This window comes from Macaca mulatta, chromosome 18, assembly GCF_049350105.2.
Source record: "Macaca mulatta isolate MMU2019108-1 chromosome 18, T2T-MMU8v2.0, whole genome shotgun sequence".
In the NCBI taxonomy this organism is placed as follows: domain Eukaryota; kingdom Metazoa; phylum Chordata; class Mammalia; order Primates; family Cercopithecidae; genus Macaca; species Macaca mulatta.
Window position 1 is genome coordinate 42,792,763 of NC_133423.1, and position 19,182 is coordinate 42,811,944.

The 19,182-nt window shown below is 42.7% G+C and overlaps 1 long non-coding RNA gene across 1 annotated transcript in view; it reads right to left on the reverse strand.

Annotated features, from left to right (window-relative positions):
* Positions 1–14,063: 14,063 nt before the first annotated feature.
* The window catches only part of LOC106994504 (uncharacterized), a 30,728-nt gene continuing 25,609 nt past the window's right edge, over positions 14,064–19,182 (reverse strand). Inside the window, exons 3-4 of the long non-coding RNA XR_013408466.1 lie at positions 15,303–15,418; positions 14,064–14,312 (exon numbers count right to left, since the gene is read on the reverse strand). This is a non-coding gene — a long non-coding RNA (uncharacterized LOC106994504). The remainder of the gene's footprint in view (positions 14,313–15,302; positions 15,419–19,182) is intronic.

Consider the following 19,182-nt stretch of genomic DNA (forward strand, 5'->3'; position numbering starts at 1 on the left):
CCAAGGAGGGTGGATCATCTGAGGTCAGGAGTTTGAGACCAGCCTGACCAGCATGATGAAACCCTGTCTCTACTAAAAATACAAAAATTAGCCAGACGTGGTGGCGGGCACCTGTAACCCAGTTACTTGGGTGGCTGAGACAGAATAATCACTTGAACCCAGGAGGCAGAGGTTGCAGTGAGCCAAGATCGCCTGTGCAACGTTGCAAAACAAAACCCCATCTCTACAAAAAGTACAAAAATTAGCCAGGCATGGTGGTGCACATGCCTGTGGTCCCAGCTACTTGGGAGGCTAAGGCGGGAGGATCACTTGAGTCCAGGCGTTCGAGGTGCAGTAGCATGATCATGCTACTGCACTCCAGACTGGGAAACAGAACAAGACCTTGTCTCAAAAAATAATAAATAATTTTTTAAAAAACGTAAAGGAAAAAAAAAGAAATAGAGTTCCTCCTGGGGTAGAGTGTGTGGAAAACAGGAGGAGAGGAAGTGAGAGGATACACTCAGACCACTCTTCCGAGATGCCTGGGAGAGCAGGGGAGCTTTCCTCTCTGTGTCCGTGACCCCGCCTTCACAGGTGGACACCTGAGCCAAACACAGCTACTTCCTGGGCTGGCCAGCAGCCTGTGAGGTAGCAAGTGCTCTAAACTATGCCCTTTCAGGAACAAATTTGGCTAATCAAGTTTCTCTGTATTCAGCCTTTAAACTGGGGAATATGTAAAGCATCAAGGAAGAGCCAAGAGTGAAGCCAAAGAGATGCACAGAGATGGGCAGTTGGTTGACTGGGTGCTGTGGCTCATGCCTGTAATCCCAGCACTTTGGGAGGCCAAGGCGGGCAGATCACCTCAGGTCGGAAGTTTGAGACCAGACTGGCCAACACGGAGAAACCCTGTCTCTACTAAAAATACAAAATTAGCCAGGTATGGAGGCACACGCCTGTAATCCCAGCTACTTGGGAGGCTGAGGCAGGAGAATCGCTTGAACCTGGGAGGCAGAGTTTGCAGTGAGCCAAGATCGCACCATTGCACTCCAGCCTGGGCAACAGAGTGAAATTCCATCTCAAAAAAAAAGAGAGAGGCAGCTGGATTGAGGGACCCTGTTAGGCTGTGCAGGGTCAAAACCACCAGTGAGTAAAGCAAGCTGAGAGGTAAAGACACAGGGAGCAGGAGGAGTGAACAATCCTGAGAGAATGAAAGCACCAAAAATAGAGAAAATAGGCTGGGTGCAGTGGCTCACGCCTGTAACCCCAGCACTTTGGGAGGCCAAGAAGGGCGGATCATCTGAAGTCAGGAGTTTGAGACCAGCCTGACCAGCATGATGAAACCCTGTCTCTACTAAAAATACAAAAATTAGCTGAATGTGGTGGCGGGCGCCTGTAACCCAGTTACTTGGGTGACTGAGACAGGAGAATCACTTGAACTCGGGAGGCAGAGGTTGCAGTGAGCCAAGATCGCGCCACTGCCCTCCAGCCTGAGCAACAAGAGTGAAACTCCATCTCAAAAAATAAAAAAATAGAGAAAATAGAGAAGGTAGCTGCACAACCAACATGACTCCACACAGCTTGGGCCAAGATCCATGGGCTTCTGTGACTGAGATTGCCAGGCCTGCTTTAGGCAGGGGGAGGTCTCAAAGTGTGGGGCCTGGACCAGCAGCATCAGTATCACCTGCAGGCTTGTTAGAAATGCACATTCTCTGGCCTCATCTCGGTCCTACTGAATCAAAAACCCTGGAGGTGAGAGGCCCTGAGATCTGGGCTTTCACCAGCCCTCCAGGTGATTCTGGTGTGCTTTAGTATGCGATCCACTATCTTATACCCAGTCTCCACAAGGACCAGCTGTAACAGGACTCCCATGTGTGGATCCCTGGCTGTGTCTCTTTACCACAAATGCCACTGCTAAAGCTAGCATAAGCTCTCTAGCATAAGATCTCATTTCCTTCACCAAAAGAGTCTAACACAGCCATGCCCTGCTGGTCAAGCTAACTCCTATTCTTACTGTTGTAGCAGGACGAGCCACAGACAAAACTCCTCAGACACCGAGTTAAAGAAGGAAGGGGTTTATTCGGCCGGGGGGGCATCGGCAAGACTCCTGTCTCAAGAGCCGAGCTCCCCGAGTGAGCAGGGCTCACAACTCTAAGAGGGTGCGTGTGAGGGGGTCGTGATTGATTGAGCAAGCAGCGGGTACGTGACTGGGGGCTGCATGCACTGGTAATTAGATCGTAACAAAACAGGATAGGGATTTTCACAGTGCATTTCTATACAATGTCTGTAATCTCTAGATAACAGAACCGATTAGGTCAGGGGTCGATCTTTAACTACCAGGCCCAGGGTGCGGTGCCAGGCTGTCTACCTGTGGATTTCATTTCTGCCTTTGAGTTTTTACTTCTTCTTTCTTTGGAGGCAGAAATTGGGCATAAGACGATATGAGGGGTGGTCTCCTCCCTTACTGCGAGTCACCTTCTCCAAGAAGCCTTCCCTGCGGCTCTATCCCAGTCTAAGTTAGACATCACTCCTCCGTGTTCCTGCAGCCATCCTTGTTGTGCGAAACACCTATCAACACCAGTGGGGATGGCACCAGGTTCAAGAGGCCGAAGAAGAGACCCAAAGCCAGCCAATGAGACATGAGGTTTTTATTGGGTACTTACATATGGGGGAGAATGTCCAGGGCAGTGGGCTGAGCAGGAGAACTGCAACCACTTGCAAAAGGCACACAGTTTCAATAGCATTTTCACATAGGATCCTCCCTCTGACAACCTCCACCCAGCAACCTTCATTTAACCCCGAACAAACGGCCTGGGTCCCCTGTACAGCCCGAATTCCACAGGATGGGGATAGGGTCGGGTGCTCAGAGGTTCTTCATAGACAAGGAATGAATCTCCGGGTAAGCCATGCCTGGATTCCTTAGCTCAGAACTCCTAACCGCATGCAGGGGCGTCTGCCATGTGAGGTCCTTCTCAGGGTATGCTTAAGTTATGCTATCAGGTGAGTTTACCATACACCGCACCCACCCCCAACCCCCTGCAACTTCTAGCATAACACTATCACCCTGTCATGTCAGCAAGGATTTACTAGTGCACCTCCCACTAGAGTGGGACTATGTCTTCTCTGTATCCCCAGCACTCGGTACTCAATTAATACTAGCTATTAATAACTATTATTATTAAGCAGTCTATACATAGAAGAGGGAGGAGAGAATGCTTATTATTTTATATAAACCATAGCAGTTTCTTTAAATGTCTAACTGCTCTCTCGTGAGTTTGCCCAGCAGGACAAGGCTGCTGAGCCAAGCGATAATTATTAGTAATCCTAAGTTGAATTAAACTCATTGTTTCTGTGCAGGGAAGTGCAGGTGGTTAGCAGATGATCACTGGGCAGAAGCAACAGAAGATGGCCAGGTGGCATGCCCAGTGGACTGGGCCTGTGTTTGGTGTACATATAAAAGTTCCCTTCCCTCAAGGATCCTGCCTACCAGGGAGGCAGACACATATCAGATCACCATAACACAAATGGTAAGTTCTACAGGGATGGTACAACAATGAGATAAAGGGAGAGGGACTGGGCGCAGTGTCTCTCACCTGTAATCCCAGCACCTTAGGAGGCTGCAGTGAGTAGATTGCTTGAGCCTAGGAATTCAAGACCAGCATGGGCAACATGGCAAACCCTAACTCTACAAAAAATACAAACATTAGCCAGGAGTGGTGATGTACACCTGTAGTCCCAGCTACTCAGGAGGCTGAGGTAGGAGGATCACCTGAGCCCAGGAAATGGAGGATACAGTGAGCTGAGATTGTACCACTGCACTCCAGCCTGGGTGACATAGTGAGTTCCTGTCTTAATGATAATAGTAATAATGGGAGAGGGAGAAAATAAAAGAGTACTGAATATAGACATATAGCATATACATGTGAGCCAAAACCATGAGTGGATAAAGGGAGAATATGCATAGCTGCTACTATCTTCATTTCTTTTCTTTTCTTTTCTTTCCTTTTTTGAGATGGAGTTTTGCTCTTGTCACCCAGGCTGGAGTACAGTGGCGCGATCTCAGCTCACTCCAATCTCCTCATCCGAGGATCAAGTGATTCTCCTGCTTCAGCCTCCTGAGCAGCTGGGATTACATGCATGCGCCACCAGGCCCAGCTAATTTTGTATTTTTTAGTAGAGACGGGGTTTTTCCCTGTTGGTCAGGCTGGTCTTGAACTCCTGACCTCAGGTGATCCACATACCTCAGCCTCCTGAAGTGCTGGGATTACAGGCGTGAGCCAGCGTGCCCAGCCTACTATCCTCATTTCTATGCTAGTCACAGGGCTGCAGTTTGATAAGCCTTTCTTCTTTCACTAGTCATTCCATGTTCCATTTCCTCAGCCAGTACCTCAGCTGCTCAAGTTCTTTACCTGGGGGGTGACTCAAATCTTCACTCCCAAAGGGGCTGAATCCTTGGTAGGCCTACCTTTTTTACTTGCTATATTTTTACACTTAACTTCTCTTATTGGGTATGGTAGTACTAAGAGGTGTTCCAGAGACTGCTCTGGGTTCCAGACATGGCCCTCCTTGCCTCTATTGTGTGACAGTCACCAAATTCCCCCTGGTAATTGGAATCAATCACTCCAACCAGTAGTTCATGGCCAAGTGGCCATCTTATCTCCAAATCAATGGAAGCATCATGATGTCTCCTAGTGGAAGAATTCCCAAGACCAATCTATTCTCTCTGAAGCCTGCTACCTGGAGGCTTCATCTACATGATAAAACTTTGGTCTCCACAACCCCTTATTGTAACCCACATATTCCTTTCTATTAATAATAATTCTTACAACAAATTGCCAATCAGAAAATGTTTAAATCTACCTATGATCTAGAAGCCCCTACTTCGAGTTGTCCCACATTTCTGGACTGAATCAATGTATATCTTACATGTATTTGATTGATGTCCCATGTCTCCCTAAAATGTATAAAACTAGGTTGTGCCCCAACCACCTTGGTCACATGTTCTCAGGATCTCCTGAGGGCTGTGTCACTGGCCATCAGTCATTCATATTTAGCTCAGAATAAATCTCTTCAAATATTTTAGAGCTTGACATTTTTGTCAACCATTTTAAGACCAGAATGTTTAACAAGTGAGATTCTCAATCTAGCCCTGTAATCACAAAGCAACTCATCTTTTTTTGGCTTACACAGGTAAGTAAAAAATTTATTTTGCCAAGGTTAATGACATGCCCAGGAGGCAGGTATCTGTGCCTTTCTCCAAAGATAATTTTGAAGGCTTCAATATTTAAAGGGGAAAAACAGGCTGGAGAGGAAAGAAGGAGGGTATGGTAATCCACATGTTGCAAGAGAAAAGGAACAGGTAAGGGAATAGTCAGTTGTGTATTCATCTCCTGATCAGTAAATCATGAGATAAGATGAATATAGAGGAGCTACCTGTTGAGATATTTAACATTTTATCTGTAGCTATCTGCTCAGAAACAAAAGGAAAGGCAGTTTCTTACATACTCAGCTTTCAGCTTGATTTTTTTTCCTTTTGTCATAGTGAATTGGGGTCCCAAGTTTTTATTTTCCTTTTATATTCCTCCCCTGTTTTCTTTTGAAAATCTTTTGGAGAAAACATTTTAGAAGAAAATGAGTCGCTGGTCTTGGATTTTGCTGATCTTTCATGGATAAGAGAGTTTATTCCTAGACAAATAGGTCCTATGCTGTTGGGAAAGCTCATTTGGAACAGGTTGTGAACTCTCATGTCCTATGAAGAAAAAAAAAAAAAAATGGGGGAAGGAAAAGAGAAAGAAAACAGAGGGGGAAAAGGAAGCAATAATCGAAAAAAAAAGGAAAGAAAAATCCCAGAAAACTGATACACGCCATATTACTCTGAAGTCCACACATCAGTAGGCAGATATGAAAATGATTTATGTATATAAATAGGTTGCTATCATTTTCTTCCAAAGTTTAAGTTGTCTAGCTCCAGCATTTCAAATCCGGAAAAATGGGGAGGAGGAAAAAGAAAGAAAGAAAAAAAATTGAAAACATTATTTTAAGACTTGTGGACAGGAAAAATTTCTGGCTTCAGTCCAAATTGTAGAAAATAATAAAAATTGGAAAACACTAGACAAGGCTAGAATCTAATAACATGTGTACTATACGTTATTTTGAAACATAATTTTTCTCTCTCCAATTTCCCAATTTTATTAAAGAAAAAAATCATAGTAGGACCAGTTTATTTGTAAAATAAGTTTTAGCCTTTTTGTACTTGGCTTGATTATTTGCATAAAGTGCAGCAAGAATAATCATTTGCTATGTAGACTCTCTATTTTTTTTTAAGTTGACTTTGCTGGAAGCTTTTCCTCAAGGCATCTGAGATTAGACCTTTTTAAAAACCTCAGGCTCAGCCTGGGTGACTTCCTCTTTTCAGTATCCCAAGAAAACTTGGGATTCCTGGGCCTGTCAGAAACCAACATTCTTTACTTGCCACAGATCAGACCCCTATGAAGGACAAGGTATGGGACCAGTTTTTCTGAAGGGCTTTAATTGGCTCTATAGGTCAACCTCATTTCCTCAAGGCAATCTGAAAATATGCCATTCCAGTCAAAGACTTGGGAAAATAAGCAGAGTCTCCAGGTATGGCCTGTAATAAAACAAAGCAGATTCTTACAGAACTTATACAAATAAGTATATTGCCATAAATTAAGAACACTCACAAATAGTTTCTGAATTTCAGAGAAATTAGGTAGAGAGAAATAAATTATGTTGTAAATTTTGCTTGCTAGAATATACTTTACTCAACTGTTAAAAACTGTAAATAGCTTCAAAGAAGAAACAGTTTTCTTGACTCTGAAAAACAAAACAAAAAGAATAAGCAAATGTTTTAAACAAAAAGTAATGAAAGATTATTTCAGGCTTCTGTTAGTTTAATCCATGCAATTAACTTCTGTTCTGCCAGTATTGGATCAACAATCCTCATGAAAACATCAGCTCTCCATGAGAGTCCTGGAAGTTTTTCTCTCGATTCCAATGGCACAGTCTCTAAAATTATCAGAGTACTCAGAGTTCTATAGTTGATTATAAACCACTCTGTAAAAGGATCAAAGTAAAACAACAATTGTGGATGACAAAGTCTTAGAACAGCCATGGTTAAAGACACAAATGACAAGGAAATTTGGTTACTTATGTGGCATGCAATAATTTTAAATAATAATCATAATTACTACCATAATCTATACTAATACATATCAGAATTATAGGAATTTCATATAATTTTGGAAGGCATACTAATAACACATTTATATAAATATAATCCAAAGAAGGTTAAACACCATTTCATATTTAATAACACTTTCTGTATGCTTTTGTTACACCAAATAAGCTGAAAATGTCTCTTTTGGACTTCAGAGGACCTAAATTCAAAAAATTAATGAGGTCAAAAGGATTGAGTTTAGAATTTGACTTTGGAAAGTTGGCCAAACATAAAAAGTTTAAAAAACACTTGATATCACAAAATAGGATCACAAGTCATTGTAAAATAAGTCATTTATTTAGACCACATTATAACTCAAATATTTCCCAAAAAAAAGAGGCAGAAATCTTTATTCTTTGAGAAAGGAGACTTAATTTCCTAAATGATAAGCCTTAAAAAAGACAACATGAGGCCAATTATATCTCTCTTAAATCTTATCAACAAATCTATTAAATTTTAATCATCTTGACCATAAGATAAAATTTTCATAAACTTTGTTATAATTGTTTGTAATTTTTTTTTTTTTTTTTTTTGAGACGGAGTCTCGCTCTGTCGCCCAGGCTGGAGTGCAGTGGCCGGATCTCAGCTCACTGCAAGCTCGGCCTCCCAGGTTTACGCCATTCTCCTGCCTCAGCCTCCGAGTAGCTGGGACTACAGGCGCACGCCACCTCGCCCGGCTAGTTTTTTTTTTTTTTTTTGTATTTTTTAGTAGAGACGGGGTTTCACCGTGTTAGCCAGGATGGTCTCGATCTCCTGACCTCATGATCCACCCATCTCGGCCTCCCAAAGTGCTGGGATTACAGGCTTGAGCCACCGCGCCCAGTCTTTTTTTTTTTTTTTGAGACGGAGTCTCGCTCTGTCACCCAGGCTACAGTGCAATGGTGTGATCTCAGCTCACTGCAACCTCCACCTCCTGGGTTCAAGCAATTCTCTCACCTCAGCCTCCCAAGAAGCTGGGATTACAGGCACCTGCCACCAAGCCTGGCTAATTTTTTGTATTTTCAGTAGAGACAGGGTTTCACCATGTTGGTCAGGCTGGTCTTGAACTCCTGACCTCAAGTGATCCACCCGCTTCTGCCTCCCAAAATGCTGGGATTAGAGGTATGAGCTACCACACCCAGCCTATTTCCCATTGTTATAATTTATCTATAACTTATAAAGTTGTAAAATAGGCTGGGCACAGTGGCTCACGCGTGTAATCCCAGCACTTTGGGAGGCTGTGGCAGGCGGATCACCTGAGGTCAGGAGTTCAAGACCAGCCTGGCCAACAAGGCAAAATCCCATCTCTACTAAAAATACAAAAATCAGTTAGGCATGGTGGCAGAAGCCTGTAATCCCAGCCACTTGGGAGGCTGAGGTGAGAGAATTGCTTGAACCCAGGTGGTGGAGGGTGTAGTAAGCCAAGATCACGCCACTGTACTTCAGCCTGGGCGACAAAGCAAGACTCTATCTCAAAAAAAAAAAAAAAGGTGGTATAATTCTCCAGGAAAACCTTGTTACTCTGACACAGGGACCCAGATGCTGGTATTGTATCAGTGTGCTTTTGATCTTAATGTTTAATTTATAGAAAAACTCTGAACAATTTTCTCTCTCAAAATCAGCCTTTACAATCTTACGTGCCAACCTCTTCTGCAATAGTCTCTGGGCCTAGAGAAGTTGAATAGTTTTAATTTTTGGCCCAGTGTCTCATTAATACAGTTTATTTTGATTGTCATCTTCTCTGGATCTGAAGATGAGGCTTTAACTGCTGTCAGTGTTTAAGGTTTAGCAGGATTTGAAGTCCTTTTTAGACCCAAGAGTCAAAGCCCTATAACTTAACAGCACAAGGACTTTAAAAGCAATGTAGACAGTAATGTAGATGTAATAGCCTTGGGTTTTTCATCTTAGTTTTCCTAAGCAAATCAAAACTTAATGACAATGACATAGGAATTATTTCAAAAAATGTAAAATCTGTTTGTTAGGCCAGTTATCAAATGGCAAATGAAAAGACTTTCTGCAGTGTGATTGTTTTTCCCTACAGGGAGTACATTCAGATAACCTGCAAGTCAAAGCTCTGAAAATGGTACTTGAATTAGTTGAACATAGGAAGACTGTGTCTGGGGTCATAAGTGAAAATCTTTGATTTCATAGAACAATGTAAAGCCAAGAGCGCAGAACATTTTATTGGAAGAAAATATTTCCTTCAGTCCTTTAAGATAAAATATTTTTAGCATCGGGCCACACAGCAGTTAGAACCTGAGGAGATTACTTCTGAAAACTGCAATAGTCATCACTTAAAGTTACTTCCCTGTTAACCATTTTTACAACCTATGAATTTCAGTTATTTACATAAGTAAGAACCTCGAGGTTAAATAAATGGACTTTTTTTTTTTTTTTTTGCCAATAACTCGGAATTTCATTGTTTTCATTAAAGCAACAACATTAAAGGTAATTCTCTTTTGGGCTACATTTATAGCTTTATAGCCCTCATGCCAAATTTTGACACCTTATAATATTTAGCAGAGATAAATATAAAACCGCTTGACCAATAAATCTAAACAATAATGTATGTTGACAATTCAGAAGGCATTTCTAATTTTATTTTGCCAATAATTTTTAAACCAGCTTATTTATTAAAGATTTATGAGTCCTGTGAACCTGAAAAAGCATTTGAGCTTAAAGTCTCTATTTTTCTGATAAAATATTTGATTTAAGTGCCTCTTTTTTTTTTTTCTTTAAGCTAATCAGAGCTCTTTTATGTATTTCAGGTAGTGAAACGTATACACAACACAAATGCATAGATGAATCAGACACACAGGTAGAAGTAGATCTTGTAGATTCATGAGACTCCCTTTTGGCAGGACACGGTGACTCACACCTGTAATCCCAGCACTTTGGGAGGCTGAGGCAGGCAAATCACTTGAGGTCAGGAGCTTGAGACCAGCCTGGCCAACATAATAAAACCCCGTCTCTACTAAAAATACAAAACTTAGCCAGGCATAGTGGCAGGCGCCTGTAATCCCAGCTACTTGGGAGGCTGAGGCAGGAGAATCACTTAAACCTAGGAGGTAGAGGTTGCAGTGAGCCAAGATGGTGCCACTGTAGCCCAGGCAACAGAGCAAGACTCCATCTAAAAAGAAAAAAAAAAAAAAAAAGATTCATAAGACACCCTTTTTTTGAGATAAGGTCTCATACTCTGTCACCCAGGCTGGAGTGCAGTGGCACAATCATAGTTCTCTGCAGCCTTGACCGTGTGGGCCCAAGTAATCCTTCTGCCTCAGCCTCCTGCATTATCTGGGTGTAAAGGTAAACTGAGGCTGGAGCCGAACCGGGAACAAAAACACAAGGCAAATGGCAGTGAGAATAGCCTTTATTAGGACTCGCAGGTGAGGTTCCTCGGTCCGAAGGTGTGGGTGAGGAAGTCGCACTGAGGGAGGAGGGTAGGGGCTTTTTTTATAGCCTGAGAGGTAGGGAAGCTGGTTGTACAAAGAGGGCCTGGGGGGTCTTGAAACTACTAGGGCAGGAGTTGAGTAAAGGTCATGAGGAAGGGGTCTTTGGAAACTGTTAACCGAAACTGCTGTTTAGGAACTTGTGGAATGCAGGTGAGCTGCAGGTCATGGGGGAGTGTGGTTGCCCAGCCGGAACCTCTGACGTATGCAAGTCTGCGGGTGTGTTCAAAGAGGAAGGGAAGTCTCGAACAGAGGGCCTGCTACGCCGGGTGGCGCCGCCATGTCGGGTCTAGATCCCTGCCTAACACTGGGACTACAGGCATGTGTCACTATACCCGGCTAATTTTTATATTTTTCATAAAGATGGGGTCTCCTTATGTTGCTCAGGCTGGTCTCAAACTCCTAGCCTCAAGCAATCCTCCCATCTCGTCCTCCCAAAGTACTAGGATTACAGGCGTGAGCCACCGCACCCAACCAAAGACCCCTTTTGTCCTCCTACTTTAGACTTCCAATTTCTTGGGTTTTGTTTATTTTTCTTTCTTTTTCTTTCTTTTTTTCTTTTTTTGTGAGACAGTGTCTCGGACAGGCTAGAGTGCCGTAGCATGATCTCAGGTCACTGCAACCTCCACCTCCTGGGTTCAAGTGATTCTCCTGTCTCAGCCTCCTGAATAGCTGGGATTACAGGCAGGAACCACCATGCCCAGCCAAGACTTCCAATTTTTTGATAACCTGTTTCATTAGCCCAGGCAATTGTCAGTAAGACAGCCCTGAATGTGCATACTAAAGGAACAACTCTTAGGTGAAAATCAGATAGCAACATTTATATCTCAAAGTAGAGAGAGAGTGTGTGTGGTGTGTTAGAGAAAGATTAAAAATGCCTGGCAAGTCAAACGTAAAAGTATAGAAATCTACCACAGGATTGTATAAGGAGATCACTTTAATTTAGACAAGTAGTTTTAAAATTAGCCTCTATCTTTTAACTGGATCTCTGAGCTCTGAGCAGAGCTCACAGGGAATCCTGGGTCTCCAAAAAAAAGACAGCTGTGGTGGGACTAGGCCACATTATGCTTTTACAGTGCACTTTGTTACAAAGACTTTTCTCTAAGTGTCTAAACCACGCCCTTTCTTATCTTAAACACCCAAGAGCAGCCCCTCTTGTAAATAACCGTAAACCAACAAGTATCTGAGACAAGTCTCAATCAATTTAGTTTATTTTGCAAAGTTAAGGACATTCCCAGGACACAGCCTCAGGAGGTCCTGACAACATATGCCCAAAGTAGTTGGGCTACACCTTAGTTTTATACATTTAAGGGAGACATAAGGCACTAGTCAATACATATAAGATGTACATTGGTGGGACAACTTGAAGAAGCTGGTGGTGGGGGTAAGATTGGGCTTCCAGGTCATAGGTAGATGCAAAGATTTCCTGACTGGCAATTAGTTGAAAGAGTTCATCTAAAGATCTAGAATCAATAGAAGGGAGTGTCTGCATTAAGATAGGTAGTTTTGGAGACCAAGGTTCTTGTTATGCAGATGAAGCCTTCAAGCTTCAGAGAAAATAGACTGTGTTTCTTATCAGAGTTAAAAAGTCTGTTCTGGACCGGCATGTTGGCTCACACCTGTAATCCTAGCACTTTGGGAGGCCAAGGTGGGCGGATCACCTGAGGTCAGGAGTTCAAGACCAGCCTGGCCAACATGGCGAAACCCCATCTTTACTAAAAATACAAAAATTAGAAAGTCCTGGTGGTGTGTGCCTGTAATCCCAGCTACTCAGGAGGCTGAGGCAGGAGAATAACTTGAACCCAGGAGGTGGAGATTGCAGTGAGCCAAGATAGCACCACTGCACTTCAGCCTGGGTAGCAGCAAGACTCCATCTCAAAAAAAAAAAAAAAAATTCTGTTCTATCAGCCTTAAGGTCTCTGCTTTAATGCTAATGCTGGCCAGCTGTGCCTGAATTCCAAAGGGAGGAGGATATAATATCCGATCCCCACTTCCCATCATGACCTGAACTAGTTTTTCAGGTTAACTTTGGAATACCCTTGGCCAAGGGGAGGGTCCACCAGTTGGTTGGGGGGCACTTAGAATTGTATTTTTGGTTTATATAACTATTTGAGTCAAAAGAAAAATCAGACAACACAATACAAAAACAAGCAGTTTAAGATCTGAGCAGAAATTGTCTGTTCATCCTCTTGGGATTCCATCAGGAAACACAGAGGAAAATTCCCCAAAAAGGAGTCTGGCACCTTCTCTGTTTTCGTCAAGGACTCCCAGGCTGTTAGAAATTAGTTTAGGTTCCTCATACAGTAGAGGATGGCAAAAGGAAGGAGAGACAGGCAGAAGTAAGTGGAGAGAACAGAATTCAGTTGACTGAGAATTTAAAAAAAAAAAAAAAACAAACAAACTTTTTCTCAAAAAACAAGATCCTGGGAGAGAGAGAGAAAAAAAAAAAAAAAGCATAAAGTCCCTTTAAATATGCACATATACATATTGGATATCAACTTAGAAGTTTATTTTGCCAAGGTTAGGGACAATGCCTGGAAGAAATAAACATGGACTTATAGAAACAGTCTGTGGTCTGTGCCTTTGTCCAAAGATGATTTTGAGTGCTTCAGTATTTAAGGGGCAAAAGCGAGCTGGAGGGGAAAAAGGGAGGGCATGGTAATCCAGGTGTTGCAAGAGAAAAGAAGCAGGTAGGGTGATAGTTGATTATGCATTCATCTCGCACTCTGTAAATGGACAGGTTATATAAGATAAGGCCCCTGTGGAGATATTTCACCTTTTATCTGTAGCTATCTGCTTAGGAACAAAAGAAAAGGCAGCTTCTTGCATGACTCAGCTTTCAGCTTGATTTTTTCCTTTAGCATGGTGAATTGGGGTCCCGAGTTTTTTATTTTCCTTTCACACATGTTTGAATAATGGAGCAGTGAAACTTTTATGGAAAGACAATGGGGATAGCTTCTAAAGTTTTTCAGCCATTTTTCTGGCATCTTTGGGCCACCCTAGAAGTACCACTTGCATGGCTGGCAGTACTTCCTCAGGCGTATCCCATCGTGCTGTGGCCATCCAGTTACTTGCCTCCCCGGGTCCCATCTCATGTGTATAATCTGACACAAATTGGGAGGTCCAGAGTCACGGACTCCTGTGAGAATTCTAAATTCCTCAGCAAATTTTTTGGGGTTTTCTCTAAGGTTTGGAAAATCTTTTGCTATGACTCTGAGTTCAATTTTTCACCAGTTTTTTTACTCGGTTTTGAGCAAAAGTAGTTATAGGAACCAGACGTGGCTGTTCTGAGGGCCTAACTTCCCATCGCTCATCATCTTCAGGGTATAAGCATAACTGGGCAAAAGGATTAGTAGGTGTAGGCTGAGAAAATGGGTGAACAAATACATTGAGGATAAAGGGAGGAAATGGTCAAAGTCATGTCAGTTACCATAAAATTATTTTTATTTTCATCTTTAATTCATCTCTTAAGCTTTTCAGTTTCCTTATTTGCCTTTAAAAAGGAGTCTTTTTGAGAGGCAATTTTGGAACCAGTCAACCTTTTAGAAGCCTTCGTCTACCAAACAGGAAATGCATTCCATTGTTTCTGAGATATGTGTGATCCCTCCTTTTCCAATGTGCCCCATAACTGAACAGTTTTATCCAGCTCAAAACTTCTCATTGTTGTGAACCTAGGAATTAAGTTTTAGTTTTTTTTAAAAAAAAGTTTTAACCCATCCCACTGCCACTTTAAATGGTCTCTAGCAAGGTGCATTCATTTCTCTAGAAAACCACAGATTTGGGGTCCATAATTTCTGAACATACTATTGGCTTGTGAACACCTGTGGACAGAGGACTCCCAGACTCCTTAGATGCTGATGAACACGTCATACACTGTCCCTCTAAAATTTTACCTACCTGAAGCCTCCAACTGAACCCAGTCCAGTTCCCACTGGACACCCAGTTCAACCTCTGGGTCCAGTCAAAAATAAAATTACTCCTGTAATCCCAATACTTTGAGAGGCTGAGGCAGGAGGATCACTTGAACCCAAGAGTTCAAGGCCAGTCTGGACAACATAGCAAGGCCCCCATGTCTACGAAAAAATATGTTTTAAAAAAATTAACCAGGCATGGTGGCATGTACCTGTAGTCCCAGCTACTCTGGAGGCTTAGATGGGAGGATTGCTTTGAACCCTGCTTTGTTCAAGGCTGCAGTGAGCCATGATCACACCCTTGTACTCCAGCCGGGGTGACAAAGTGAGATCCTGTCTCGAAATAAATAAATTAATTAATTAAATAAAATAGAACTGCTCAGATGGACACAGTGGCTTATGCCTGTAATCCCAGCATTTTAGGAGGCTGAGGTGGGTGGATCACTTGAGGTCAGGAGTTCCAAACCAGCCTGGCCAACATGTAGAAACCCTGTCTCTACTAAAGTACAAAAATTAGCTGCGCATGGTGGCGTGTGCCTGTAATCCCAGCTACTCAGGAGGCTGAGACACAAGAACTGCTTGCATCCAGGGGGCGGAGGTTGCAGTGAGCTAGATCGCGCCACTGCACTGCACCCTGGGCAACAGAGCAAGACTCCATATCAGATAAAATAAAATAAAATAAATAAAATTACTCAAACTTGGAGAACTCAGGACACAAACTGTGGAGATCAAAATCCAAGAGATACTCACTCAGGACCTCCAGATGCAGTGAGAAAGCAGTGAGCATGGTGGGCTCAGCAGGCACCTCATGCCTCCTTCCTTGATGCTCCTGGGGGTTGCTGGGTGTCTTAGTCCATTTTGTGTTGCTAAAACAAAATTCCACAGACTGAATAATTTATAAAGAACAGAGATTTATTTCTCATAGTTCTGGAGGCTGGGAAGTCCAAAGTCAAAGGGCCTGCATCTGACAAGGGCCTTCTTGAGCTGAACTCATCCTTTTTCAGGAACCCACTCTCCTGATAACTAGCCCACTCTGCCTATAACAGCATTACCCCATAGATGAGGGCAAGCCCTCGTGACCTAATAATCACCTCTTAAAGGTCTTCCCTCTCAACACCACTGCTTTAGGAATTAAGTTCACAACATACAAACAGTCGGGGACACATTCAAACTATAGCAGTGGGATGGGGGTGATTGTCACCTTTGGATCCCTATTTTGACACCAAACTGCAAATGAAAAACCTGAAGCACAATAAAATTGCAAACTGTTTATTTGAGTAAGAAGTAATTCATGAATTGGGTACACTGGACCAAAACAGGTTTAGTATTCCAATGACAAATCATCAGGGGCAAGTATTTTGGGGGTAAATTCAGAAGCAAAATTTAAAAATTATTTGATTATGTTTGCAATTACAAAATTGCCTTTTTTGTTGGAAAGTCCTTAGTGACATAATCATATAAATTGGCTGCTTATGATTGGCTGAGGTTAAGTTTTCTGCCTAACATAAGCATGCACCAGAAATGACTCAAGTTAAGTTTTACCTATATTTACAGTTTTGACCCAAGTTAAGTTTCACTGATGTTCACAGCCTAAGCAAGGTTAAGGCTACTTTAAGGCCTAGCTGGTTTTATTTGCTCAGGAATTTTGTTTCTTTTCTTAGAGAGGGGGTCTCTACAGCTCACTATAACCTCGAATTCCTGGGCTTAAGCCATCCTTCTGCCTGAGCCTCCTTAGTAGCTAGGACTACAAGGGCATGCCACCACACACAACTAACTATATTGCCCAGACTGGTTTCAAATTCCTGGCTTCAAGTGACCCTCCCAGCTTAGTCTCCCAAAGCACTGGGACTACAGGTGTGAGCCACAGCACCTGGCCTGCTCAGGAATTTTTTAGGCCCAGTCTCCATTTATAATTTTGTTTTAACAAAGGTAATAATTCATGGAGGTTCTCCTACATCTACTCCTTGATTCCAGACCCATATGTCTATGGGGAAATCAGTGTCATATTTTGGTCAAGACTCAAAGCCCATACCACGTCCTATAAAACCTACAACCTCAGTGTCTCAGGTTAGTGACCCCAATTGGTATCACTTTGGGAGGCCAAAGCAGGAGGATCACTTGAGCCCAGGAGTTTGAGACCAGCCTGCGCAACATAGTGAGACCTCATCTGTATTTAAAAGAAGAAGACAAGACAAGACAAGAAAAAAGAAGTCTGGACACCAGCTCCATGTGGCCTCTCCTCTGATGTTCTAATTCTGATGTCCCTAAACTACTTCTTGTCCCTTCTGCCCCCCACCCTAGGGGTGGTAGCTGCTTTCTGTGCTTACTCTCTCTGGATTAGTTCAGTGTGCTACTTTTGCTCTTTCAGACAATGGGAAGTGAACTGTGGTGGGAAGAAAAGCCAGAGTGTTTGACCCCCTCCCTCTCTATCTCCAGGGGAGGCAATGGCTCCAGCATGGCTCCAATTGCTATCAGCCAGACCAGCTGTGATTCCAGCCTCCTTCGGGTGATCCCAGCCCTTGGCTCTGGTGACACCACCTCCTTCCCTTGACTCTCACCTAAGGATTGTAGGGTATTCTTTCTGCTGCTATTCTCTGAATGGCATCATCATCTCCTGTTTGGCTCCTCATCTCCTCCATCCCCTGTGTAACTGGGAATCTCCTCTGTTTCACATACTTACGGTGGTATCTCTTATGTTGGTTAGGCCCTGACTGATACCAATATAGTTCTTGATTGATTGAAGACACTTACACAAATCCATACCCTAACCCCATTGTTGCCTGGAAAAAACTGTATTTCATGCTTCAAAGTTCAGCTTAAAAATTATTTTTTTTCTGAGGATTTTCTTATCTTCCACTCTCCACCTCATCTCACCTCATTCCCACCCATGAATTCATTGCTGTAACTCTGGGATCTCCTAGCACTTGGCTTCTACAACATGTCCCATATAATTGTTTTTATGTCTCTCTTCAGCTAGAATAGGAGTTCCTTTGTTGTTTTTTTTTAAGACAGCGTCTCTCTCTGTTACCCAGGCTGGAGTGCAGTGGTACAATCATAGCTCACGCAGTCTTGATCTCCTGGGCTCAAGCAATGCTCCCACCTCAGCCTCCCAACTAGCTGAAACTACAGGCACTCTTTAGTAGAGATGGGGTCTTGCTATACTGTCCAGGCTGGTCTCAAACTCCTGAGTTCAAGTGATCCTCCCACCTTGGCCTCCTAAAGTGCTGGGATTACAGGCATAAACCACCACTCCTAGCCTATTTATTTATTTATTTATTTATTTATTTATTTATTTATTTTTGAGTCAATGTCTTGCTCTGTTGGTCAGGTTGGGGTGTAATAGTGTGATCTTGGGTCACTGCAACCTCCACCACCCAGGTTCAAGCAATTTTCCCACCTCAGCCTCCAAAGTAGCTGGGACTACAGGCATGCGCCACCACGCCCAGCTAATTTTTGTATTTTTAGTAGAGACGGCGTTTCACCATGTTAACCAAGCTGGTCTCAAACTCCTGACCTCAGGTGATCTACCCACCTCGGCCTCCCAAAGTACTGGAAGGCCACCAGGCCCAGCCTCTAGCCAATTTTTTAAATTGCTATTATTATTATTTTAGACGCAGGGTCTTATTCTGTTCCTCACTCTGGAGTGCAGTGGTGCAACTGGCATGATCATAGCTCAATGTATCCTCAAACTCCTGGGCTCCAACAATTAGGGTGGGAGTTTCTTGATGGCAAAAACTAAATTTTATTCATATAATTTCCTATTTATATATTTGACACACGCTAGATACTCAGTAAATGTTTACGGAATTAATGAAGGAGTGATATTGACTTCTTCTGTTTAAGACAAAAACAAGAGGCTAGGGAGAGGGTTGACTAGGGACTTAATTGCTTAATGGGTGTAGAGTTCCAGTTGGAGAAGAGAAAAATGTTCCAGAAATGAATGGTGGTGGCAGTTGTACAACAACGTGACTGTACTTAATGCCACCGAACTGTATACTTAAAAATGGCTAACATGGTGAATTTTTGTTGTATATATTTTACCACAATTTTTAAAAATAAACTAACAATTAAAATACCCTTTATTCTCAGCTTATAAAATGAAGTTCCACACCCTATGGATCCTCAATTCTACTTCAAGATCTGTGTTTTCAGAATATTCTCACACTTGCATACAGGGACGGAAGCAAGTCTGTGGGTTTCATTGCAGTCTTACTTGCAATAGCAACAAAAGAGGTATGGGTAGGGGGAAAGGACAACCTTAATGTCTAGTTAGGAAAATGGCTAAATTGTACCATTTCATACTATGGGATAGTATATACTATTCCAAAGGAATCTATGAAAGCAACATGGATAAATCACAGATAAATCTCACAAACACAGTATTATGTAAAAAACGAAGGCTGCAAATGATATTGACAGTATGATGCCATTTGGCAAATCTTCTCTTTTTTTGAGATGGAGTGTCCCTCTGTTGCCCAGGCTGGAGTACAGTGCTGCGATCTTGGCTCACTACAACCTCCACCTCCCGAGTTCAAGTGATTCTCCTGCCTCAGCCTCCCAAGTAGCTGGGACTACAGGTGTGCACCACCAAGCCTGGCTAATTTTTTGTATTTTTAGTAGAGAAGGGGTT